Source organism: Diceros bicornis, chromosome 34 (assembly GCF_020826845.1).
Source record: "Diceros bicornis minor isolate mBicDic1 chromosome 34, mDicBic1.mat.cur, whole genome shotgun sequence".
NCBI lineage: Eukaryota > Metazoa > Chordata > Mammalia > Perissodactyla > Rhinocerotidae > Diceros > Diceros bicornis.
Window position 1 is genome coordinate 15,067,895 of NC_080773.1, and position 26,321 is coordinate 15,094,215.

Here is a 26,321-nt window from a genome sequence, read left to right on the forward strand (position 1 = left end):
ATTTTATGTTACATGAAGTTCATCTAAATTTCAAAATATATGTGAGGGGAGAGGAGCTGTGGTGAGGAGTTTGAGTTCTAGATCCAGGCGGACAGAATGTGAATCATGCTCCTTCACTCACTAACCGTGTGACCTCAGACAACTGATGCCACTCTCGCCACCTCTGTTTACTCATCTGTAAAGTGGGCATGATAATTGTGCCCACCACAGGGGCTAACAGGAGAAGGACTCTAGTGCGGTCATGTTGCAAAGATCGTGGACCACAAGGAGTTGATAAGTGGCGGCTGTGGCTGTTCTGGAGAAGGGAGAAGCCCCTCAGGGTGAACTGTGGCTTGGGAGGTGGAACTGCACAGACCCTGAGCCAGGTTTACACTTTTAGTTCCCGTTTCTATATATACACCACTTCTTGAATTCTGTTAACAGAGAGAAGGAAAATACATCCTTGAGTCTTTAGAAGAGCTGAGGCATGAAGGAAGGAGGTGAGACCAAAGAAAGGACTTCCCCATGGAGGGGGAAACTGAGGAGGGGAAGGATACAGGCTTGCAGTGGGTCTCTCAGAGGTGGGAAGACATGGAGAGAGTCAGGGGCCATTCTCTGCAGAGGTGGGGACACTTCATGACCCTGGAATCCTTAGACCCCCTTCCTCAGCTCCCTCAGCGAGGCAGGAAGCTGATCTGGCACACTGGGGGCAGTTTGCCCACACCACTCTCCTGGAGTGTGAGGTCAATGTCCTCAGGGGCCACGATGCTGGCCACGGAGAAGTTCTGGAGGATGGTGGTGAAGAAGAGGAATAATTCGGTGCAAGCGATGCCTTTGCCGAGACAAATGCACTTTCCTGTGGGGACAGAGGATCACCAATTTGGGGATGGGGCAGGTGCACATTCTTTGCCCTGTCACATCCCAAAGCCTAGACAACAGTGTCCATTGCAACAGATTGGCATGAGTTTGGCCTTTAACCTGCAGTACGGGGTGGATTTTTAGGGGATTCCCAACACTGTGAATCCAGGTGTGAATCTTTGGTGGATGTGCCTTGCACATTTTTCCAGGAGAGAGTTTGTAGCCTCTGTTAGATATGCAAAGGGTTCAGTGTCCCCACAGAATCTAAGGACCCAATTCTAGTTGGATGTGTGTGTGTGTGTGTGTGTGTGTCTACCTCCACATGCAGATGTGTGCGTATTTCTGACAGAAAATTTTTGATGTCCTTCATTTCTAAGATGGGGAGAATGGTACATATCTATAGGGCTATTGTGAGGTTAAATAAATAACATTTGTGAAAATTCTTAGAATTCTATTATGGCTCCTATTTAGGACCCTATAAATGTAGTTAGTGCTTTGCATTTGTTTCTGGGGGTGTGTGGTGAGGAGTGTGTGGGGTGTGTCTCTGGCAATGCGTGTGTTTGTCTATCTCAGGGTTATCTTTTTATCTCTGCCTGAGAGCCATGAGCTTCAAATGTTCTGAAAAATTCCCAGATTGTATATAAAATTGTGAATGAGAGTGATGCACTTGCCATGGGACTGTATGGCTTCCATTAGATTCTCAGATGTGTGAGGACCCCCTCACCCCAGTAGGTTATAAACCATGGGTTTGGAGAGAGATAAGGACAAAGGAGGCTGAAAGCTCAGGCAGAGACACTGAGAGTCTCCTCCTTAACGTCCATGGATCATCACCTGCAAGCTGACAACCTTGGAGGGTCACGTCAAGGATGGGTTTCCAGGCATTCGCTAGACCTTTCAAGTTGATCGACATTATGCCCATGTGGAGCTGTCTGAGGAAGGGTACACATCTTTCTGGCACGTCCAGAAGTTAGGAGACATGAGCTTAGAAACACTCAGGGCGGGGCTCCAAGATGCTTCTCCTCCTGTAACTGGTCCTGCAATCCAGCTCTTTCCATAACAGCCTGATGCCTGTTATCTCCCTCCCACCCCATCCTCCCCATCCCTGGGACTCTCCTTTGGACACGCTGTGGTATCCCTTTGGCTTTAACACGTTTTTGGCTCGGCTTGATTTCTTTCTGCCCATGGCAGTCTGGGCCGATCTTTTTCTCTGTCTATGCCTCCTGTCAAGCACTGTTTCTCTATGTATCTTCTTTTTCTGCTTTCTTCCATGTTGTTTACCTCCCTGTCTCTGTCTATTTGGATCTAATTCTGTCTGCAACTCTCTCTCTCATTTCTCATCTCCCTCTACAGATCCCTTTTCTCTCCTTTACTAATTCTTCTTCTCTGCTTATGTCACTCTCTTTTTTCTCTCTCTTCTGTTTTACTCCCTCTTCTTCCCCATTACCCTCCTTCTCTCTCCTCCTCCTCCTCCCTCCATCTTCTCTTTCTCTCTCTCCCCTCCTCCCTCTATTGTCTTGCGTTCATTCTGAGTCTCTTTCCACCACTGTCTCTCCTGTCTCTACCTCCCTCTGTGTCTCTCTCTGTTTCTCACTCACTCTATCCTTATTTATCTGTCTCTGTCCATATTTCCTCACCTCTCTGTCTCTCTCTAAACATAGGACTTGACTATTGAATGGATAATTGTCTCTCACCCCACCACATGGCCCTCAACTCTCACTTAAGATGAAGTGAGGGAGGAGGCCGTTGCACAGGGCAGAGCCCAGGCCCTGGGTCAATGAAGTCACTGATGGGTCTCAAGACCAAGGATTAGTTTCTCTGGGCCTGCCTTTCTACTAAATGAAGAGGACTCAGGGATTGGAGGTTTTCTCTAGACGGGGCCAAAGAGTGGAGAACTGGGATAGAGACACATCAGAGCATGTCAGGACCCTCCCTGTCTTCCCCGTGCCAGCAGGACAAATCTAAATTCGCCCCAACATTCAAGGCCTTCCAGTTGAGCTCCTCACCCTTCTCCCTTCTGTAACCCACACCCCAGGCTGCCTGTGTTCTTCTAGTTTTTCAGTGCTCCACGCTGTCTCCTCCTTCAGGTTTTTCCCTTGATGTTCCCTCTGCCTGAAACACTCTCCTGTGGCTGGTTGATTCTCAACCATGAGGTCTTTGCTTAGAATCCAGTACTTCAGGTAAGCTTTTCCTCACCAACTACCAAGAGTTGTCAGTACTTCCTATTTTGTACTCCCAGAGCCGCCTTAGAGCACTTATCAAAATTATGACTAATTATAATAATAATTGCCCCTGCAAGCACTTAATGTCAAGCCACTATAAGCACATTTCAAACATTAATTCATTACGTTAGTTATTATGTTGTGACCATACGATGAATGCCCATCTGCCCTGCTGGACAGCAAGTTTCCTGGGGCAGGGACTGTGTCTCTATGTGACTTGTCAAATGTATTATCTTCAGCCAAACAGAGCATTGAGCTCAGAGCAATGCTCAACAGAAATTTTACAAATGAAGATGTGGAGAGGTTAAAATACTTTCCCAGGGTCAAGCTTACCAAGATGTGCCTTTGGGGCATGATCTCACTTCTCCAGCCCCCTGTAGGGTTGTAGTCAAGATGGAGTGGGTTAATGCAGGTAAAGCAACTGGTATATATTCGCTGCTCAATAAACAAAGACCTCTCCTTGATTATCTCAAGGAGTGGATGGCACCTGCACTCTGGTGTCTAGGAAAGGGAGTGTGGGTCCAGCTTACCTGTGGAGAAGGGTATAAATGCATCATTCTTCTTCAGTGCCCCACTGGCATCCAGAAAGTGGTCAGGGTTGAAGGGGTCTGGTTTTTCAAAGTAACGTGGGTCATGGAGAGCAAAGCTCAGGATGGGATATAATTCAGTGCCCTGAGGGAGGGTCATAAGATCAAAGATATTGCCATCGCCATCCCCACTCCACCCCTAAAAACAAATCAAGAGGGTCCTAGTGTTAAAACCAACAGGATGTTAAGTTTGGAGATGAAGAGAACCCAGGATGCCCACTCTGGACGCATGCAGGAGCCCAGGTGGTCTCACCTTGGGGATGACGTACCCTCAGAAGTAAGTGTCTTTGGTGACCACATGGGGCACGCCAAGGGGGATAAGGTCCGAGAATCTCTGAATCTCGTGAATGACTGCATCAGTGTATGGCATTTTGGCTCGGTCATCGAGGGCTGGAGGGCGTTGTGAGCCAATCACCTGATCAATCTCCTTGTGGACTCTCTCTGCACAGAAGAGTGTGACCAGTGAACCTCCTTTCACGAGGTATTTCAGCAGGGACATTGATCTACTGGCCAGTGAGTCAGGAAATACCTCTAGTAAAGGGTTAGGTTATTAGGTTATTGACACCCCTGAGAGCAACTAGCTTAGAGTGGAGGAGGACGGAAGAAGCAACAAGAATTCTCACTTGCTGAAATCTAATGAACCTTATGGATTATCTCCCCACATGCACAGGTAAACACAGACACACACATAACCTCGTGTGCCACATTTTCCATAGAATTTCAGATTAGCAACTCTAGGCTATGAACCTGTCAAAATCCTCCAAGTTGAGTAGAAAAATGAACTAATATTTCTTGTATATGTAGGATAGATGAGACACTCTGCTAGGTGCTCATAAAGGTAACAGTAAAATAGACAAATAGATTAACCCATGGACAAGTGGATAAACAAATGAATACAGCAATCAGTCAACCTATGGATCGTTTCATGAATGGAAAGATTGATGAATAGAAGAACATTAATGAATGTATGGATATATTTACTTATCAATCAATAGATTAATTAATGAATCCTTAATTAAAAAATGTTTCTTGGACAAATAAATCACATGAGTGGATTAATGGCCAGATTTATCGAGGAATAATTGAATGAATAAATTAGTGAGGGAATGAGTAAATAAAGGAATAAGTAGATGGACGGATTGAATGATCAATGAAGAAATCAAGGATGAAAAAATGAGTGAATTATTAAATGGATAAATGAAGGAATAGACGGATGAAGTATGAATTTAAAGACTGACTGATGGAAGGATTAAGGAATGAGACCTAGCTCATAGAAGCACAAATAGATGCATGAATGAAGGAATGAGCCATTGAATCAATGACAAATAGTTCATTCAATTAATCACTGCTTCAAAGGATCAACAGGGGAATCAATTAATCCAAATAAAGGATGGAAGTGTATGTTTTTGGATAAATTATCAATAAAAGAATCTGAGGATACAGGTTAATTAATGAATAAAAGGACAGACTAATGAATGGACGGACAGACAGATGGATGGATGGATGGATGGATGGATGGATGGATGGATGGATGGAAGGCTGCGTGGATGAGTTGATCTTTAATTGATCAGAGAAAACAGCGAGAGAACAGATAGACAAATTTGTTCATCCATCCACCAACAGGGCTGGCCTAGTTGGGGGCTCATTCAAAACCTGCAGTGATCCAGGTATACGAGGGGAAAGTGCCCTCTCTCATTCAGGAAGGAGCCCTAGCCCCACTTCTGCATTCCAAAAAGGGCCAGAAGATCTCTCTTGACTGCATGTCCGGGGCTGGCCCACCTGATGTGGGGGTATTTGAGCATGAGCAGGAATCCATAGCGGAGATTTGTGCTGGTGGTCTCAGTGCCAGCAAAGAAGAGCGAGAGCACATTGATGATGAGGTTCTGCTGGTGGAACTCACTGTTTTGGTCAGACTTCTCCTGGATCCAGAGGGGTAGGGCTCACATCAGAAGAGGCTGGAGCGTCACCCGACACACCTCTCTCAGGGTGCCCTCCACCTGTTTCTAGGTCCCTCCACACCGTCTGGCTCATTTGACTTTTCTCTGTTCTTTCCGGGTCCAACCACATATCTTTGTCTCTCTCAGTCTCTCTTCACTCTGTCTGGCTCCGTTTCAGTCTCTCACTCCATCTCTTTGGTGTATTTGTCTCTCTTCCTCTCTAGCCTCTTTCTGCCTCTGTGTGTCTTTTCACCTATTGCTGTATTATTGCTCCCTGTCCTGTATTTCCAGTATCTCTCTCTCTCTCTTCTCTCCTCCCAATTTTCTCCTTCCTTTCATCTCCCCCTCCAATCCCTCCCGCATCTCCCCTCCTGTTTCCTAATCTCCCCTCCTCATCCTCTGGTCTTCCTTCCCCCTCTTCACCACACTCTACCCCTTTCCCCTACCTTCTTCTCACCCCCCACATTTCCTCCCTCCCTTCCCTTCCAACTCCCATCTCCCAAACCACACTTTGTCCATGCGGAGCAGGTAGGTATCAATGATGTCCCGGGGGTTGCTGGGGTCTAGGGTTTTACGGTGCTCCTCTACACTGCAGGCAATGAAGGCGTTGACATCCTGCAGGTTTTTGTAGACTTGCCTGTGTGTGCCAGGAAAGTGCTTCAGGAAGTCCGGGAAGAGCTCAAACACCTGAGGCAGGAGGTAGAGAAGGGACTGTGAGGTCCTCCTGGGACTGAGAGAGCCGGTCACAGGGAGGGGCAGCCCTGCTGGGCCGTAATACCTCTGAGGGAAATCTCCCTCTCTCTCTCTCTCTCTCTCTCTCTCTCTCTCTCTCTCTGTATCTGAGTCCCTCGCTCCCTGATTCTATGTCTCCTTGGAACTTTTCTTCTCACATTTTTCTCTTTCTGCATCTTCCTCTCTCATCCTCCTGTCTTTTTGTTGGTCTCTGCCCCACTCTCCGTCTCTCGGTTCCACCTCTCCTTATCTCTGTGTGTCTCCCCTTCTCATCATCTCTCTGGGCTTCTCCTACCCACCTCAGCCAGTTTACCTGTTTTGGTAAACCTCTCTCTGACTCTTTCCACCTCCTGCATCTCCCTTGCTGTGTCAGGCATTAATAACAGGATGTTTACACAAAATGAGCCTACTGGCGACTTAGGACTGTTTATTTTGTAGCATATTTGTATTATTTTTTCTGATGATAAAAGTAATACCGAACTTCTTGCAAATAGTTTCAAAAAATGCAGAAACATATCGAAGTGAAATTCCTTCTTATCCCTCGTTCTATAGATAACTACTGTTAACTTTTTGGTGGATCTCCGTCCAGACTTTTCTGTCTCCATAGTCTTCTAAGGGAGGAGATAATTGAAACCACCTGTTGGGCTTGTCACACATACTCTCACCCTGGACCCCATTCCAATTTGTAACAGTCCTACTGTGAATCTGACATACCCCTTGTGAAGTACAATAGGCAGGCATACTGTTCTGCCATTTAATTTTTTTTAGTTAATATACAATAGGTGTGTTTCCAGATTAGTCGAGAAAGAGAAACGTTATTATTGTTTTAAAATAGGAGCTTATTCCTTTATAATCTGGGAGACATTTTTAAAAAAGAGAAAGGAGGAGAATAGAGGAAATGAAGAAATGCAGTTTCTTATTTTCATGTATCTTTGAATTTCTTCAAGTGAGGGGCTTTGCCAAGATACGGGCAAAGATTCAGAGGAAGCAGGGACAGAAGAGTAGAGAGCCTGCAAGTCTGATTCATTCTCTCTCTCTCCCTCACACACACACACACACACACACACACACACACACAGACACACACACACACTCTTTTCAACTCTCTCTCTCTCAGGATCTCTTTGTCTCTGCCCTTCTTTGTCTTGTTTTCTCTCTTTTCCTCCCCTCTTCTCTCCTTTCTCTCCAAGCCCTCACTCCTTAGTCTCTCTCTCTATTTCTGCCTCCCCCTTCACTCCTCTTTCTTTCTCTCAGTCTCTCAGTCCCTGTCTCACCGACTGTCCCTTCCTCCAGGTCTCACTCCCTGTCTCTCCCTGTTGTCTCTGCCCTTCTTCCAGCCCTAAGCTTCATTTCTGGCCGCCAAAGCAGGTCACTCCTTTCCCCTACCCTGGATGCCCCCTCGTCCCCACTGTACCTTAGCCTCTCCCTGACCTGGCTGGAGAAGGAGCTGATGAGGGCAAATACTGGTAGAACAAGTCCAGGAGCCGCAGGAACTCAGGATCTTTGTAGGAGAAGCATTTTCCAAAGACAATGGAGCAGATGATGTTGGCGGTGATGGCGTGGAAGAAGAAGGTGGGGTCCCGGAGGGCTTCTGGGGGGAGGAGGCACAAGTCACCGGACACAGACTCAAAGGCCTGAGCATTTGGCTGCTGCCCCAGCTCTGTGTGACTGTCCTCCATCACTCAGTCATGATGGAGAAAATAGGACCAGGAGCAGCTAACATTCACTAGCCTGTATTACGCCAGTCCTTATTGTGAGCACTTCACATGTTATTTCATGTAATTCTCACCACAACCCTGTGACGAACATGCAGTTCTATTGTTACCCCCCATTTCATAGATGGGCAGACAGAGAGGTTATGTCATTTGACGAGGGTTACCCAGTTACTCAACAGTGGGAACAGGACTCAGACCCAGGCCGCCCAGCTACAGGGCTGTGTGGTTGGTCCCCGCTCAGGCCCCAGCTCTGACTCTGGGAGCAGGGAGAGTTCAGTCCCACAGGGCAGGGGTGGTGCAGAGCAGGTGTTCAATCAATCACATGCACAGATAAAAACCTCTGCTCCCCCTGTCCCTTATCTGTCACTCCCCCTTCATCTCTTCTCCCCACCTGTCAGGCTCTGGTCTTCGGGAATCATTTTGCACTTGTTAGTTGATGTCTGTGTAGACAGACTTGGCCGGTTGGAGGGAGGGTGGGCTGTGAGCCCAGGAATGTCAGGTGGGTGCAGCCTCTCTCTCTGGGTCTCACTTGTCCATCTTCTCTTGTTCCCCAGCAGACCCTTTCCTGAGCCTGTCTGTCTGTCTCTCTAATTTTCTCTGCTTCACTTTCTCTCTGACTTTTCTCTTCCTGTGTCTCCGAGCCTCTTTCACTCTCTCGTCTCTGCATGTCTCTCTTGGTCCCTCCATCTCTGTCTCTGTCTCCTTCTCTGTCTCTCTGTGTCACTCTGTTTCTTCCTGTCTTTCTTCTCAGCCCTCGGTCCCTATTCTTCTGTTGCTCCCTGTGTCTCTGCCTCTGCCTGTCCCTCCCAGTCTCCACACTTATGTCTTGAAATCTCTTAAGAAATGACCCTGTCACCTTTGTGTCTCATAAACACCCGTTTAAGGAGAATCCAAAAACAACCAGAAGTGCTTCTTTGACGGCCCATCCAGCTGTCCGAGAGCAGAATACCCGTCTGCCCTCTTTGCTCACTGCCAGCTCATCAGCAGTTCACCCACAGAAAGGAAAACTCAGTTCATCACTTTCAAAATGTCTGTACTTACCTCTTATCTCTCTCTGCTTTCTTTTATGTAAGTCCTGTTTTTCTCTTTGATAGATGCAATCAATCCATGCATTGGTTTCCCTGAACACAAGTAAACAGCGTGCTAATTTCTTAGTCTATGTCTTTGCGTTGCTCTCGACACTACATACCTACATCTCGTCTGGTCCCTATGTCCATCTTCTGCTCATCCCTGTCTGTCTCCATGCTCCTCGCTCTGTCCCTGTCCCCAAGTCTGATGGTCTCTCAGGCTCTGCCTTTCTCTATCTCCACCTCTCTTTCTCTGCCCATGTCTACCCCTCCATCTTTCTGTTGCTGTGCACTGCACTTCTCTCCTGATTCACTGTCCTTCTTTCCTACCCGTCCCCCAGGGCTCACCCTTGGTATTCCACAGCGCCTCCAACAGGCACTGAGCCTCCTCCTGAATCCACTCCTCCACACTCCGCTTTCCCATCCCGAAGTCCCTCATGGTGGCCAGAGAGAATCGGCGAAGGGTCCTCCAACGTTCTCCGTAGGCAAAGATCACACCTAGGGGTGTAGAAGTTGGAAGAAGACTCTGGGTCCCTCTTGACCCCTTATCCTCCCTTCCCAGAGTCACCTCCCCAAACCCCATCCTCCATCCTGCCCCTCCTCAGTGTTTCTGAGGTCCTTACCATATCCTTGGACGACTGGATCAACGACAGCGATTTTCCCCGGCCAGAGAAGGCCTTAGCTTGGTCCACGAGGGCCTCCCGGATGGCCTCTTTTCCACACAGCATGACCACAGGCCTTGGCCCCAGGTACAGGGTGAAGACGTCCCCATATTTCTCTTGGAGCTGCCAAGCATACCGACCCACGGGGTTCTGTTAGACACTGTGGACATCTATGACCACCCCAGTTGTTAAACCATTGAAAGACTTACATTAGATTGATAATTAGCTGCTGTGCCCACACCCTCCACCCAGGGACCCAGCAACAGAAGGATTAACCCGTCACCCAGCCAGGGTCTGCGTGATTGGTGCCTTCCACAGTACAGACAGTTAAATGTTCCTAATATCACCCTCACCCGTACCCTTGAGTCTAGCCAGATCTCCCTGGCAATGCAACTAAATAATCATCCTTCTGTGACCCAACGTCAACCTGCCGTCTGCCTCCCGACAATTTTTCCCAGAGAAATTGAAGCCCTCTGGGGGGTGATTATGCAATTTGAAAAGTCATCCATCAGTACAGCTGCTTGGGAAACTCCTCACCTGTACTTGCTAAAGCTGAATGCATGTTTACTCAGTGACTTAGCAACTTAACTCTCAGTAAAATGCCCAAGAAAAAAGTGTATGTATGGGCCAGCCCTATGTCGTAGTGGTTAAGTGCACAAGATCCACTTATGCGGCCCAGGGTTCGCAGGATTGGATCCCAGGCATACACTGACACACCGCTTGTCAAGCCATACTCCCATATAGAGTAGAGAAAGATGGGCACAGACGTTAGCCCAGGGCCAACCTTCCTCAGCAAAAAGAGGAGGATTGGCATCAAGATGTGAGCTCAGGGCTAATCTTCCTGACAAAAAAAAAATGTGTATGTGGATTCACCAAAAATATGAAGAAGGAGACTCATAGAAGCCTTATTAATGAACTTTTCATCACAATCAATACAGAATAAAATGTAATGATATATTCATGCCAGGGAATATTATGCGACAATGAAAAAGAACAAACCACTGCTGGACCTAACAACATGAATGAATTTCAGAGACATAATACTGAGTGAAAGAAACTATACAGAAAAGAGTCCATACGTTATAATTCTATTTATATTATGTTCAATAGCAGATAACACGGACCTATGGTGTCAGGATAGTAAGAGGGGAGTGACTAGAAGGGGATTGTGAGGTGGGTTTCTGGGCACAGGCCGTGTTGTTCCTTATCTGTATGTCATTTACATGAGTATGTTCATTTGAGAAAATTCACTGAGCTGCACACTTATGATTTGTGCACTTTGTAGGATGATGTTAAGCTTCAATAAATAGTTAACTTGAAATCATAAAAAAGTTAAGTTTACTTAAAACATACATTCATATCTGCAAAGCCTCCTCACTGGTCTCCCTACTTTCATTGCTGTCCCCCCTACACTCATTTCACTACGCACCCAGCCCACCCTACCCCACCCCACACCGAAGCCAAAGCAATCCCATTAAAATGTAAATTAATTAATATCCCTAACTTGCTCCAAAACTTCCAACGTTCCCACTGCACTGAGAATGAGACCTGAAGTCTCCACCATGGACCACACGGCCATATATAATGCTGCTCCATCACCCTCTGACTTCTCCTCCCACTCGCCCCTTGGATCACTCAGATCCAGCCTCTGTGTTGTCCCCCAAATATGCTGAGCTTGCCCCCTGTCTCAGAGTTCTTGCATCGACACCTGCCTCTCTCTGATGCCTTCCACCTATATCTGTCAGGAGGTCTGCTCAGAAACTAAGCAAGACTGAGCCTTCCCCTCACCACTCAATCTAAAGTAGCTCCCACCACTTTCTAAAATATCACTCTGCTTTATTTTCATCATAGCTCTTGTCTACCTAATATTTCCTTATTTGTTTATTTTGTATACCCTGTCCAATGCCATATCATCAATGCCTAGAATATTCCCCAGCACACAGAAGACGCCCAGTAAATTATTATTGTGTGAGTGAATAAATAAGTGAGCTGGTCGAAGTAGATGCCATTTAACTTACTATCCACCAGGCTTTATGCAATATCAGATTTAATCCTCACAGTAATCTTAGGAGGAATACATTCTTGTGGTCACCATCTCATTTTACGTACGAGGAAGCCAAGAGTAAAAGTTGAGTAACAAGTAAGAGTTTAATCTGGAACACGAAACCACATCTGATCTAATTCTGGATGGATTTGGAAGCATATGTGGAAATGGAGGGGGAGTAGAGCCACCATCCTCAACTCATCCCATCATGACACCAACTAGCCCCTGCCCTCTCCCTCCTTCCTCTTTCAAGCTCTCCCTCCCTCCCTCCCTCTCTCAACCTCTTTCTCCCTTTGTCTCTCTCCACAAAGATGCCATAGTAATGCAGGATCATGGACACCTTGGGGATCCTTGGAGGGTCTGTAGAGGAGCTTTAGGGAGTCTGGAACTCTCAAAATATTATGTTAAATGTGTATGGATATTTGTAGGGGAGAGACCCCACAGCTTCAATCTAACTCGCAAAGGATTTAGTGATCCCCAAATTGTGAGGCAGCTTCAGTCTACGAGGGCATTGGAGATGAAGAGACCTCTGTGCTGGACCTAGCTTCCCCTCTGTGAAGTCCCAGCTGTGTGACTGTGCACAAGTGCCCTCCCCAGGCTGAGCTTCCCTGTCCATCCCTCTAAGATGAGGGCAACACCTCTCCCAGCCCTCTTGCTGTAAATAAGACCTAACGAATTCCTGCACAATACAGATAAACCCTAGCCACCTCATTCTGAGTGAAGAAACTACTTCTAGGAGTTTACACAAAAGCATGGTACCCTTGTGATACATTAAAGACAATGAAAACAAGAAATGCACTTGGGGCCTCCACATCTGTGGTAAAATGCTGTCTATTCAAAGCAAAGGGATCACAAGCACTAGACTCAGGAGTGTGGTCGCCATGCTGGGGGAAATTGGACGGAGGATCACAGGGCAGCTGGAAGTTACTGTTAGTGTTCCAAATCTTTTGTTGGATAGTGGGTTCATGGGTGTGGGTTACATTATTAATAAATAAATAGATCATCAAACATGAAATTATGCCTGGAAAGCAGTGACACAGAGCCTAGTAAATACTCCACAATGTCAACTACTATTATAGTGTATTAATGTTCATTATTGGTAAGAACTCTGTATCTGGTCTCTGTCCTGCTCTCCCGCCATCTCCCCATTGTCCTGGCACTGCCACGAGCCAATCTTTGCTGTCTTTTGTTGGCAGAAGAGAAACTTACTTGATTGGTGCTACTGCCCCTTTTTCTCTCTCTCTAAGTGGTGAGCAGACACCCAAGAAGGCAAGAGAGGGTGGCGGAGGAAGGTGAATTTCTACACCTGTGTCTCACAGCCAGGACCTCTTCATGCCCACCTGCCTGCTCCAGGGACAGTGTCCACGCACTTCCAACTGGGCAAGTACACCTGTCTGATCACCATCCACCATGCTTCAGCTCCATGACCCTTACTCACCAACCTTCACACATCCCACACCTGAGCCTGGAAGGATGCCTCCCTCCTTCTGGTGAGTGATCCCCAAGTATGGAGGCAGGGAGCCACCCTCAGACCCAGGCCATCTGCATCTCACCCTCAGGATGGATTTGAGTAGGCCTCTTATGTCCATCTGCAGAAGGTTCCCCAAGAAGGGTAGAGGACAGGGTCCTGGCGGGAGGTGCCCTTGGGCCTTGGGGCAGCCTCTGGCCAAGAGAACCGAGAGTCCTATGAGGAAGGCAAGCAGGAGGAGCATGCTGAGCTCCATGATCCCAGTCAGACTGCCTCCCACCCCACTGCAGCCTGGAACTGGGCCTTTTATCCCGAGCCTTCCTGCCCATCTAGTTATGTAACTTCTTCCATTCCCCACCTCCTGCCTCATCGTGGTCCAGGAGTGTGAACTTTAAAGGGAGGAGCTAAGGGACCCATACTTCCGCCTCTGGCAGCCTGGTGACCTGCTCACTCCCTACCTCTGCACTCTCTCCCTAGATGTTGGCAGAGATACTGTGGTAGAGATGCCAAGGGAGACATGAGTGTTTGTGTGTGCATGTGTGTGTGTGTGTTTATTTTTCTGGGTATGGGTGAGCATGCACTGTCTACTTGTTTTGGCCATGTTTGCATATTTATGTTTGCATGTGCTTGTCTGTGCCTGCTTGCTTCTGTGTGTGTGCCTGCATGATTTTCATATGTGAAAGGGTGTTTTATTTACGTGAACGTGATGTGTGCCTCTGTGTATGAGTCTGTGTGTGTTTATGTGCATATTTTTGCATGTATTCATGTAGTTTCATACCTGAAGGTGTGTTTGTATTTGCACAGTGATTGTGGTATACTCTTTGTGTGTGAGTCTGTGTGAGCTTGTGCGTTTGTGCATCAGCCAGTTCCTGTCATTATAGGGCCTGCAGACCCTCAGTGTGTATCTCTCCAGTCCGCCTTCCTTCATTCTCCCTTCTGTGACAACCACAGATGGGACTGATGGGAGAAACAGAAGGAGGGGAGAGACACAGAACTGGTGAGACCCAGAGGTGGAAAGGGTCAGGTGGAGAGAGACAGAGAGACCGAGACCTGGCAGGTGGAGCGTCGGGTCCCCTGGATGCCTGATTGCTCTGACCAGCACCAGGGGGTTCTCTCCCTGCCTCTGGCTCTGTCTTCACAGTGCAGGACTTTTCTCTGACCCTCCCTGACGATCTGCACATGTGTGGCTCTCTCTCTTGCTCTCTCTAGCTCTCTCTCAGTATTTCTTTTTCCCCCTTTAGACTCCGAGCACCAGGAGCTCAGAGACTGGGTGCAGTTTGATTGACATCCCCAGGGCTTGGATCTCTCTCCATCAGGAGTCGGAGCCTGCTCCCATCCAGCCTCTGGAAAGCTCAGGCCATATCTGCTAATTTGTGAATGAATGTGTCCATGTCCACCTGTCATGGCCTGGGCCTGACTTTCTGCCTCTCTCTCTCTCTCCTTTAAAAGAGAGTGGGGGAGATGAGGCAGCATCTTTCTTGCAATGTTAGACAAAACTCTTGCTGGACCCAGGATTCTGACTGTAGCAGTTGAGTCACGCTCCTTGAACTCAGGAAGAAAGGACCTACAATCCTGACCTCTTGAATTCAGGGGTGGAACCTGTTCTTTCCTGGCCTTGGAAAGGTGCCACCATGGAATTTCTTGAACCTGGATACTGGCTCCTGCTGTGTGTGTGATCCAGCACTGAGCTTGGGTCCTCATTCCATTCCAGGGAATCACTGGTGGGGATGGGTGAAGTGCTTTACACAGAGTAACTTAATTAGCCTCGCCCTTTGAGGCAGTTATGGTTGTCATCCCCACTTTATAGATGGGGAGAGTGAAGCACAGAGACATGGAGAGTGTTGCCCAAGGTTACACTGTGGGTTATAACTGCATGTCCAATATGGTAGCCACTTGCCACATGTGGCTATGAAGCACTTGAAATATGGCTAGTAAGACTAATTAAAACAAGAATTTAATTTTAATTAGAAAATTTTTACTCAATTCAATTATTGGAAAACTTCCAAGTACATTTGGAACAACTCAGGTATGTCAATCTCCTTTTTCAATTGTAACTTTCTTGAAATACGGATCAACTATTTCTGAAAAGAATTTAGGGTCCCAGTTAAGATGCACTAAAAGTGCAAAATAGACACCAAATTCAAAGACCTATAATGAAAAAAAGATATGATGAGAGGAGGATGTAAAAACAGAAAGAAACCCAGAGACAGGGAGCGACCAAGAAATAGATAAGAGATATAATACAGAGATGGAGGCAGACAAAGGGAAGGTGCAAGAGAGATGGAGAGAGAGAATAGGAGAGCAAGAGAGGCAGAGATACAAATACAGAGGGATAGGGGGCCTGTCGCAGGTGAGGAACAGGGTTGGCATCTATGAAAGAGCTTGTTTTTATATGTGAGTGTGTGTTTGTATTATTAATTATTTTTAAATGCTTTGCTGAGGTATCAATTGACATACAATTAAATGCATACATTTAAAGTGTACAATCTGATCAATTCTGGCATATTGCACAGCTGTGAAACCATCAACACAACAAGATAATGAACATATCCATCACCCAAAGTCTCCTTGTGCCCTTCTGTAACTCTTCCCTTCCCTCATTTCCAACCCCCTCCCCAGGCAACTACTGATCTGCTGTTTGTCCTTAGAGATTAGTTGCACTTTCTAAACTTCATATAAATGGAGTCATATGGAATGTCCCCTTTTGTGTCTGCCTTCTTTGACTCAGTATAATTATTTTGATGTGTTGGTAGCCTAAATGATGGTCTCCCAAAAATGCCCACGTGCTAATCCCTGTAACCTGTGAATATGACCTTACATGGTAAAAGGAATTTTGTAAATGGGATTAAATTAAGGTTCATCAAATGGGGAGATTATCCACGTAGGCCAAGGATGTAATCACAAGGATCCTTATAAGAAAAAGCCAAGAAGGTCAAAGTGAGCTGTAGGAGAGGTGATGATGGGAAGTCAGAGGTTGGAATGATGTTCAGGGGCCCCGAGCCAAGGAAAGCAACTTCCAGAAGGAATACATCCCTGCCAACACCTTGACTTTAGCCCAGTGAGATTGATTTTGGATTTTCATCTCCAGAACTGTACAAGAATAAATTGTGCTGTTTTATGCTGCTAAGCTTGCAGTGATTTCTTAGAGCAGTACTAAGAGACTAATGTAAGGTTCCTTCATGTTGCAGATGCCAGTTGTTCATTCCTTTTCACTACTGAGAGTATTCCTTTGTATGGATACTCCGCTGTTTGGTTACCCAGGGATGTGTTGATGGACATTTGTGTTGTTTCCAGTTTGGGGCTATTACAAATCTAGCTGCTTGTGAATATTTGCATACAGGTGTTTGTAGGTACACATATTTTCATTTCTCTTGAGTTAATACCTGTTTGAGGACTGGTTGGGTCATATGATAGGTATCTACATTTTATAAGAAACTGCCAACCTCTTTTACAAAGCGCTTGTAAGATTTGACATTCCCACCAGCAGAGTGTGAGACTTCCAGTTGCTCCACATCCTTGCCAACACTTGGTACGGTCAGTCCATTTAATTTCAGCCATTCTGATAGGTGTGTAGTGGGACCTCATTGTAATTTTAATTTGAATTTCCGTAATGACTAATGGTGCCGCACATCTTTTGGTGGGCTGATTTGTCATATGTATGTCATCTTTGCTGAAGAGTCCAGTCAAATCTTTTGTCCATTTTTTAAATTGGGTTCTTTGTTTTCTTACTATTAAGTGTTGAAAGTTCTTTAGCCACTCTGAATACAAGGCCTTTGTCAGATTGGTGATTTGTAAATATTTTCTCCTAAACTCTAGCTTGTCTACTTGTTCTCTTAACAGTTTCTTTTGAGGAGCAAATATTTTTAATTCTGATGAAGTTCAACCTATCATTGTTTTTATGGATTGCACTTTTAGTGTCATATCTCAAAAATGTTGCCTAACCCAAGGTCACAAAGATTTGATCCTATGTCTTTTCCAGAAAGGTTTAGAGTTTGAGATTTTACATTTAGGTCTATGATCCATTTCTAGTCAATTTTTGCATGAGGTGACAACTATGGATCAAAGTTCCTTTTTTGGCATATGAATACCCAATTTTTACAGCACTATTTGTTGAAAGTATTGTTTCTCCACTGAATTTCCTCTGCCCCTTGTCAAAAATCAGATGAACATATATGTGGGTGTCAATTTCTGGACTCTCTGTTCTTCTATTTATTATTTGTTAATCTTGACCCCAACACCCAACTGTCTTGATTAATGTAGACTTACATTTCCTAAGATCTGATGTTGCAGTCCTTCAACAATGGTCTTCTTTTTCAAAGGTGTATTATTTGAAGTGTTTTGCATCTATATCTGTATTTTAGAATCAGTTTGTCAATTTCTACAAGGAAAAATAAAGCCTACTGGGATTTTGATTGGCATTGTGCTGAATTGATAGGGAATTGACATCTTACCCATATGAGTCTTCTGACCTATGAAGACAGTACAAGTCTCCATTGATTTAGGTCTTTGTGGTAGGTAGAATAATGGCTCCCCCAAAGATGTCCACATCCTAATTCTCATAACCTGTGAATATTTTAGGTTAGAAGGCAAAGGAGAATTATCCTTGCAGGTGGACTTAAGGGTATAATCAGCTGAATTTAACATAGGGACAGTATTCTGGATTATCCAGGTGGATGCAATGTAATCATGAGGGTCCTTAAAAGTAAGTGGAAAAGGGAGGCAGAAGAGAAGGATCAGAGGGAGATTTGACTGCAGAAGGATGATCAGAGAGGTACATTATTGCTGACTCTAACATGGAAGAAGGGGCACAACCCGAGGAATAAAGACAGCCTCTAGAAGCTGGAAAAAGTCAAGGAAACAGATTCTCCTTTAGAATTTCCAAAAAGGAACACAGTCCTGCTGACACCTTGATTTTAGCACAGTGAGACGTATATTGAACTTCTGACCTACAGAACTAAAGATCATAAGTTTGTGTTGTTTTAAATCACTAAATTTGTGTTAATTTGTTACAGCAGCAATAGAAAACTGATAGAATCTTCTTTAATTTCTCAATAGATGGTAGCTCTCTGTGTACAGGTCTTTCACGTATTTTGTCATATTCATTCCTAAGTATTTCATACTATTTGTGATATAGTAAATATTCTTTGAAGATTTCTATCTCTGATTGGTCATTGCTTGTATATAGAAATACATTTGATTTTTTATGTTGATCTTGTATCCTGCAACCTTGCTAAACTCGCTTATTAAATCTAGTAGATTTGTATGCGTGTGTGTGTAGATTCCAACAGATTTAAACAATCATGTGATCTGTGAATAAAAGAGCTTTACTTCTTCATTTCCAATCGGGATGCCTTTTATTCCTTTTTCTTTCTGTATTGCACAAGCTAGAACCTCTGGTTCAAGCTTGAATAGAAAGTAGTAAGAGCAGACATTCTTTTTCTTTTTTTTATTGCGGTCACATTGGTTTATAACACTGTATAAATTTCAAGTGTACATCATTACACTGCTATTTCTGCATAGATTACATCATGTTCACCACCCAAATACTAATTACAATCCATCACCACACACATGTGCCTAATCATCCCTTTAGCCCTCCACCCTCCTGTCTTCCCCTCTGGTAACCACCAATCCAATATCTGTCTCTGTGTGTTTGTTTGTTGTTGTTTTTATCTTCCACTTATGAGTGAGATCATACAGTATTTGACCTTCTCCCTCTGACTTATTTCACTTAGCATAATACCCTCAGTGGCCATCCATGTTGTCACAAATGGCTGGATTTCATCATTTCTTATGGCTGAGTAGTATTCCATTGTGTATATATACCACATCTTCTTTATCCATTTGTCCCTTAATGGGCACTTAGGTAGAGCAGACATTCTTAACTTGCTCTCAACCTTAGAGGAAAGCTTTTAGTCTTTCACTAGTAAGTATGACGTTAGCTGTACGTGTTTTGTAGACACCTTTTATCAGGTCAAAGAATTCTCCTTATTCCCAGTTTGCTGATATATCTTATTCATGAATGAATGTAGGATTTTATCAAATATTTTTTACATATCTGTTGTGATGATCATAGATATAGATGTAATTTTTTGTTAATAAGGTGAATTACATTAATTGATTATGAAATGTTAAACCAATCTTGCATTCTTGAGTAAACCCACATAGGCAATATAGGGAAATCATGGGGTTTACCCATAATGTGTTATCCTCTTTTTATAGTGTTGGTTTTGATTTCCTGAAATTTTATTTAGAATTGTTATGTTCATGAGGATATTGGGCTATACTCTTTTTGTCCTTTGTAATGTCCTTGATTTTCATATCAGGGTAATTCTGGCCTCATTAAATGAATTTGGAAGTATTACCTCTTCTTAATATTCTGGAAGATTTTGTACAGAATACATAATGTTTCTTTCTTAAACATTCAGTAAAATTAGCTAGTGAAGCTATCTGGACCTGGAGTTTTCATTGTACCAAAGGTTTTTAAAAAGTTTTTAATTGCAGTAAAATACACATAACGTAAAATTTACCATCTCAACCAATTTTCAGTGTACAGTTCAGTAGTGTTAAGTATATTTACATTGTTGCGCAACCAACCTCCAGAACTTTTCCATCTTGCAACACTGAAACTCTGTACCCATCAAACAACAACTCCTCTCTTCCCCCTTCCCCTGGTCCCTGGCAATCACCATTCTACATGCCGTTTCTGTGACTTTGCTTGCTCTAGATACCTCATATAACTGGAATCATAGATACTTGTCTTTTTATGACTGACTTATTTCACTTAGCATAATATCCTCAAGGTTTACTTATGTTATAGCATGTTTCAGATTTCCTTCTTTCTAAGGCTGAATTATATTCCATTATATGTATATACCACATTTTGCTTGTCCATTTGTCCGTCAATAGACACCTGGGTTGTTTCCGCCTTTTGGCTATTGTGAATAATGCTGCTAAGATCATGGGTGTACAAATAACTCTGTGACACGTTGCTCTCATTTCTTTTGAATATATACCCAGAAATGAAATTGCTAGAGTATATGATAATTCTATTTTTAATTATCTGAGGAACTGCCTTACCGTTTTCTGTAGCGGCTGCACCATTTTACATTCTCACCAGCAGGGCACAGTGTTACAATTTCTCCACATCCTCACCAACATTTATTACTGTATATATATAATTTTAACAAGTGTGAGGTTATATCTCATGGTGGTTTTGATTTGCGTTTCCCTAATGATTAATGATGTTCAGCATTTTTTCATATGCTTGTTAACCATTTGCATATCTTCTTAGGAGAAATGTCTATTCATGTGCTCACTTTTCAATCAGGTTGTTTCCCTGTTGTGGAATTGTAGGAGCTCTTTATATATTCTGGATATTAACCCCTGATCAGATATATGATATGCAAATATTTTCTCCCATTCTCTAAGTTTCCATTTGACTCTGTTGATTGTGTCCTTTAATGCAGAGAAGTTTTAAATTTTGATGCAGTCCAATTTACCTATTTTTACTTTTTTGGGTATCCTTTTGGTGTCATATCTGCAGAAAAGGTAACTACAAATTCAGTAACTTTAGGGCTTCAGGTTATGTATTTCTCTTTTAGTGAACTTTGGTAGTTTGTATCTTTTGAGGAATTTGTGTCCATGTCATCTAAGTTGCCAACTTTATTGGTATAATGTGTTCATAATATCCTTTTATTATCCTTTAAGTATTTATAGAATCTATAATGACATCACCTCTCTTATTTGATATTGGTAAATTATGTCATCATTTTTTTCCCCTGTAGATCTGTCTAGAAGCTTATCGATTTTATAGATCTTCTCAAAGAACTAGATTTTGTTTTACTGCTTTTCCTTATTGTTTTCCTGTTTTCTACCTCACTGATTTCTTCTCTGATTTTTATTATTTTATTTCTTTGTTTTGGGGTTCATTTTCCCTTCTTTTCTATTTTCTTAAGATGGAAGCTAAGATCACTGATTTGAGAATTTTCTTCTTTTCTAATGTGGTTTAGAGCGATAGAGTTCCCCCAGGTACTGCTTTAGGAATATCTCATAAATTTGAATATGTTACGTTTCTATTTTCATTTGTATCAGGATACTTTCTAATTTCCCTTTTGATGTCTTCTTGATCCATGGGTTGTTTAGAAATGTCTTATTTAGTTTCTAATTATTTGAGGATTTTTCAGAGACTTTTCTGTTATTGATTTCTAATTCCACTGTAATCAGAAATCACACTTCATTTCACTTGAATCCTTTTAAATTTATCAAGACTTGTTTTATGACTCAGCATATGCTCTGTCTTTGTAGATGTTTTCCCTGCCCTTGCAGAGAATGTGTCCTCTGCCATTGCTGGGTGCAGTGTGCTATAAATGTCACTCAGGTCAAATAGGTAGATGGTGTTGTTCACTTCTACTGTAGCCTTTCTGAGTTTCCACCTAATTGTTCTATAAGTTATTCACAGGGAGGTATTCAAATCTCGGAGTAACGCTGAGACTTGTCTATTTCCCCTTGCAGTTCTATCGGTTTTTGCTTGATGTATTTTGAAGTTCAGTTATTAAAGGTGTAAATGTTGGAGACTGTGATGTCCTCTTGGTGAACTGACTTTTACCATGAGGAAATGCCTTTCTCTATGCCTGGTAAAATTCTTTTCTCTGAAATCTACTATTTCTGATATGAGTACAGCCACTTTGGGCTTCTTCTGATTAGTGTTGCATGGTATATCTTTTTCCATCCTTTTATTTTAATTTAATTGTGTCTTTGCATTTATAGTGTGTTTCTAATAGGCAACATATAGTTAGGTCTTGATTTTGTCTTTTCTCCACTCTAAAATCTTTTGATTTGGTTGTTTTGACAATTTGCATTTGATGTGATTAGAGATGTCGTTAGGTATAAGTCTGGCAACTTATTTGTCCCATCCTATCTTCCTTCCTCTTTTTCTGCCTTCTTTTGGATTAATTTGAATATTGTTCATGATTGCATGTTACATCCAGGCTTACTAGCCATAAGTCCTTGTTTTGTTATTTTTGTAGTTGCTTTATGGTTCATACTATACATTTTTATCTTATCACTTTTTTTATTTTATTTTATCTCATTTCTTGGCTTACTAGCTATAATTCTTTGATTTGTTATTTTTGTGGTTGATTAACGTTCATAGTATAGATCCTTAACTTATCATCAGCTATCTTCCAGTGATATATTGTCTCTTCACCTACAATATATAAACCTTACTATAGCATATCCTGGAACGCTAGGCTATTGTTTTCATACATCTGACCCTTACATATGCTATAAACCTCACATTACATTTTAACTATTTTATTTAAACAGTCATTTATTCTATTAAAAGAATTACCTAAGACGGAAAAACATTTTATATCAAGTCCCATGCCTTGTCCATACATAGCAGGAAGGAATCAATGAGGTCCTTTGGGGCACTGGGGTCCAGCGTTTTCCAGTTTCTCTTGATCTTCCCAGTGACAAAATCTTCAAATTCTTGAATGCTTCTGTACAAGCTTGTGTGTGTGTCAGGAAAGTGTTTCAAGATGTCACAGGAAAGTTCAAACACCTACAGGGAAGCAGGGAAGGCCCAGAACCCGTTCTACTCTCTGGGCTTCTGTTGTGGGTGTTGACGTTGTGTAGTGAACAGCAGAAACGTCTGAAGGGCACCGCTCACCACGTGGACTTGGAAATGTGCCTCCCAGCTGAGGAGACACACACACTCAGTGATATGTGAACAGCTGCGCCCTGCCACAATCACTCTTACATCTGCTGAGGTTTCTTCTCTCCAAGTCCACCTGGTCGGAGGTCTGATTCCTACCCCCAATCTGACTCATCCCCTCACCTGGGAGGAGGTAGAGGGTGACACAGAAAACCGACCTCATGGTGCCTTCCTGCTTCAATGTTCAGGACAGAGAGCATCTGATCCCTTCCCAGGGTCCGCCCACCTCGATTCCTGGCCACGGTGGTATCTTTAGTCTCAAATATATATCCTGAAGCCCTATAGTATTGAGTTTGTAGTTACCTTTCTACAGATGTGACACCAAAAGGATAGGCAAAAAAGGTAAAAATAGATAAATTGGACTGCATCAAAATTAAAAACTTTTGTGCATCGAAGGACATAATCAATGGGGATGGCCCAGTAGCATAGTGGTTAATTTCACACACACTGCTTTGGCGGCCTGAGGTTCACAGGTGCAGATCCCAGGCACGGACCTATGCACCACTTATCAAGCCAGGCTGTGGCAGGAGTTCCACTTATAAAGTAGAGGAAGATGAGCACAATGTTAGCCCAGGGCCAATCTTCCACAGAAAAAGAGGAGGATGGGCAACAGACGTTAGCTCAGGGCCCATCTTCCTCAGCAAAAAGAGGAAGATTGGCAACGGATGTTAGCTCAGGGCTAAATTTCCTCACACACACAAAAAGGACACAATCAATAGAGTGAAACGGCAGCATGTAGAATGGGGGGAAATATTTGCACAGCATTTATCTGATCAGGGATTAATATCTAGAATATATAAAGGCCTCCTACAGCTCAAGAAGAAAGAAACAATGTGACTGAAAAATGAGAAAAGCACATGAATAGATTTTTCTCCAAAGAAGATATGCAAATGGTCAACAGTCATAAAGAAAAAATGCTCAAGGTTATTAACCATTAGAGACACAAGAGTAACATAAAAAATCAAGTATGTATCTAAATACTACCAATGATCAATCAGAAATAGATATTTTAAAAGAATATTTACTATGTCATCAAAAGTATGAAATAATTGGGAATAAACTTGACAAACGATTTGAAAGCCCTGTACACTGAAAGCTGCAAAAGATTGCTGAGAGAAATTACAGAAGGTTGTATTAGTTTTTATTGCTGCCATAACAAATATCACACATTTAATGATGTAAAACAACACAAATTTACGATCTTTGGTTCTGTAGGTCAGAGGTTCAATGTGGGTCTCACTGGGCTAAAATCAAGGTGACAGCAGGACTGTGTTCCTTTCTGGAAATTCTAAGGGAGAATCTGTTTCTTTGCCTTTTTCCAGCTTCTAGAGGTTGCCTGCATTCCTTTGCTTGTGGGCCCTTCCTCCATCTTAGGGACAGCAATATTGTATCTCTCTGGACATTCTTCTATATTCAAATCTCCTTCTGATCCTTCTCTTCTGCATCCCTTTTTCATTTACTTTTTGTTTTATTATTGATAACATAATAGTTTATAACATTGTGAACTTTTAGTGGTACATTATTGTTTGTCAGTCACCATATAAATGCGTCCCTTGACCCCAACCCCCTTCCTCCTGGCAACCACCAAACTGTTCTCTCTGTCCATGAATCGGTTTATCTTCCACATATGAGTGAAATCATGTGGTGTTTGTCATTCTCTGTCTGGCTTATTTCGCTCAACGTAATACCCTCCAGGTCCATCCATGTTGTTGCAAATGGGACTATTTTGTCTTTTATTGGGCTGATTAGTATTCCATTGTATATATATACCACATCTTCTTGATCCAATCATCAGTTGAGGGACATTTAGGTTCCTTCAACATCTTGGCTATAGTGAATAACGCTGCAATGAACATAAGGGCGCATGAATCTCTTTGGATTGTTGATTTCAGATTCTTTGAATAGATACCCAGTAGTGGGATAGCTAGATCATAAGGTATTTCTATTTTTAATCTTTTGAGGAATCTCCATACTGTTTTCCATAGAGGCTGCACCAGTTTGCATTCCCACCAGCAGTAAATGAAGGTCCCTTTTCTCTACAACCTCTCCAACATTTGTTATTCTTTGTCTTGGTGATTATAGCCATTCTTATGGGTGTTAGGTCATATCTCAGTGTTGTTTTGATTTGAATTTTCCTGATGATTAGTGATGTTGAACATCTTTGTATGTACCTACTGGCCATCCATATATCTTCCTTGGAAAAATATCTGTTCATATCCTCTGCCCACTTTTTGATCGGGTTGTTTGTTTTTTTGTTGTTCAGTTGTGTGAGTTCTTTATATATTATGGAGATTAACCCCTTGTCAGATATATACTTTGCAAATACTTTCTCCCAGATGGTGGGTTGTCTTTTCATTTTGATTCTGGTTTCATTTGCCTTGCAGAAGCTCTTTAGTCTGAGGAGGTGCCACTTGTTTATTTTTTCTTTTGTTTCCCTTGTCCGTGTAGACATGGAATTTGAAAAGATCCCTCTATGACCAGTGTCAAAGAGTGCACTGCCTCTGTTTTCTTCCAGGAGTTTTATAGTTTCAGATCTCACTTTCATGTCTTTGATCCATTTTGAGTTAATTTTTGTGTATGGAGAAAGAAGATGGTCTGCTTTCATTCTTTTGCATGTGGCTGTCCAGTTTTCCCAGCACCATTTAATGAGGAGACTTTCCTTTCTCCATTGTATGTTCTTAGCTCCTTTGTCAAAGATTAGCTGTGCCTAGATGTGTGGTTTCATTTCTGGGCTTTCAACTCTGTTCCATTGATCTGTGGGTCTGTTTTGTACCAGTACTGTGCTGTTTTAATTATTATTGCTTTGTAGCATATTTTGAAGTCAGGGATTGTATTTGTATTCTGATAGAGAGTTGAAATTTTTCTGATTTTTTTCTACCTATTTTTCTCCTTGCTCAAACCTTTGTATCCCCTTTTTATTTTTTATTTTTTCAGGCATGAGGGCCTTCTTGAGCATTTCTGGTAGCAGGACTCTTGTGGCAATGAACTCCTTTAGCTTTTGTTTATCTGGGATAGTTATTATTTCTCCACCATATCTGAAGGATATTTTCGCTGGATAGAGTATTCTTGGCTGAAAATTTTTGTCTTTCAGAATTTTGAATATATCATTCCAGTCTCTCATAGCCGGTAGAGTTTCTGCTAAGAAATCAACTGAGAGCCTGATTGGGATTCCTTTGTACGTTATTTTTTATTATTATTATTTTTGTTTGTTTGTTTGTTTTGTTTTGTTTTGCTGCCCTTGATATCTTTTCTTTGTCATTGAATTTTGCCAGCTTTACTACTACATGCCTTGGAGAGGGCCTTTTTATGTTGATATATTTAGGAGATCTATTGAC

General features: G+C 42.9%; 1 pseudogene; it reads right to left on the reverse strand.

Annotated features, from left to right (window-relative positions):
- Nucleotides 1-653: 653 nt before the first annotated feature.
- On the reverse strand, nt 654-13,524 carry LOC131397860 (cytochrome P450 2B4-like; annotated as a pseudogene).
- Between the last annotated feature and the right edge of the window lie 12,797 nt (nt 13,525-26,321).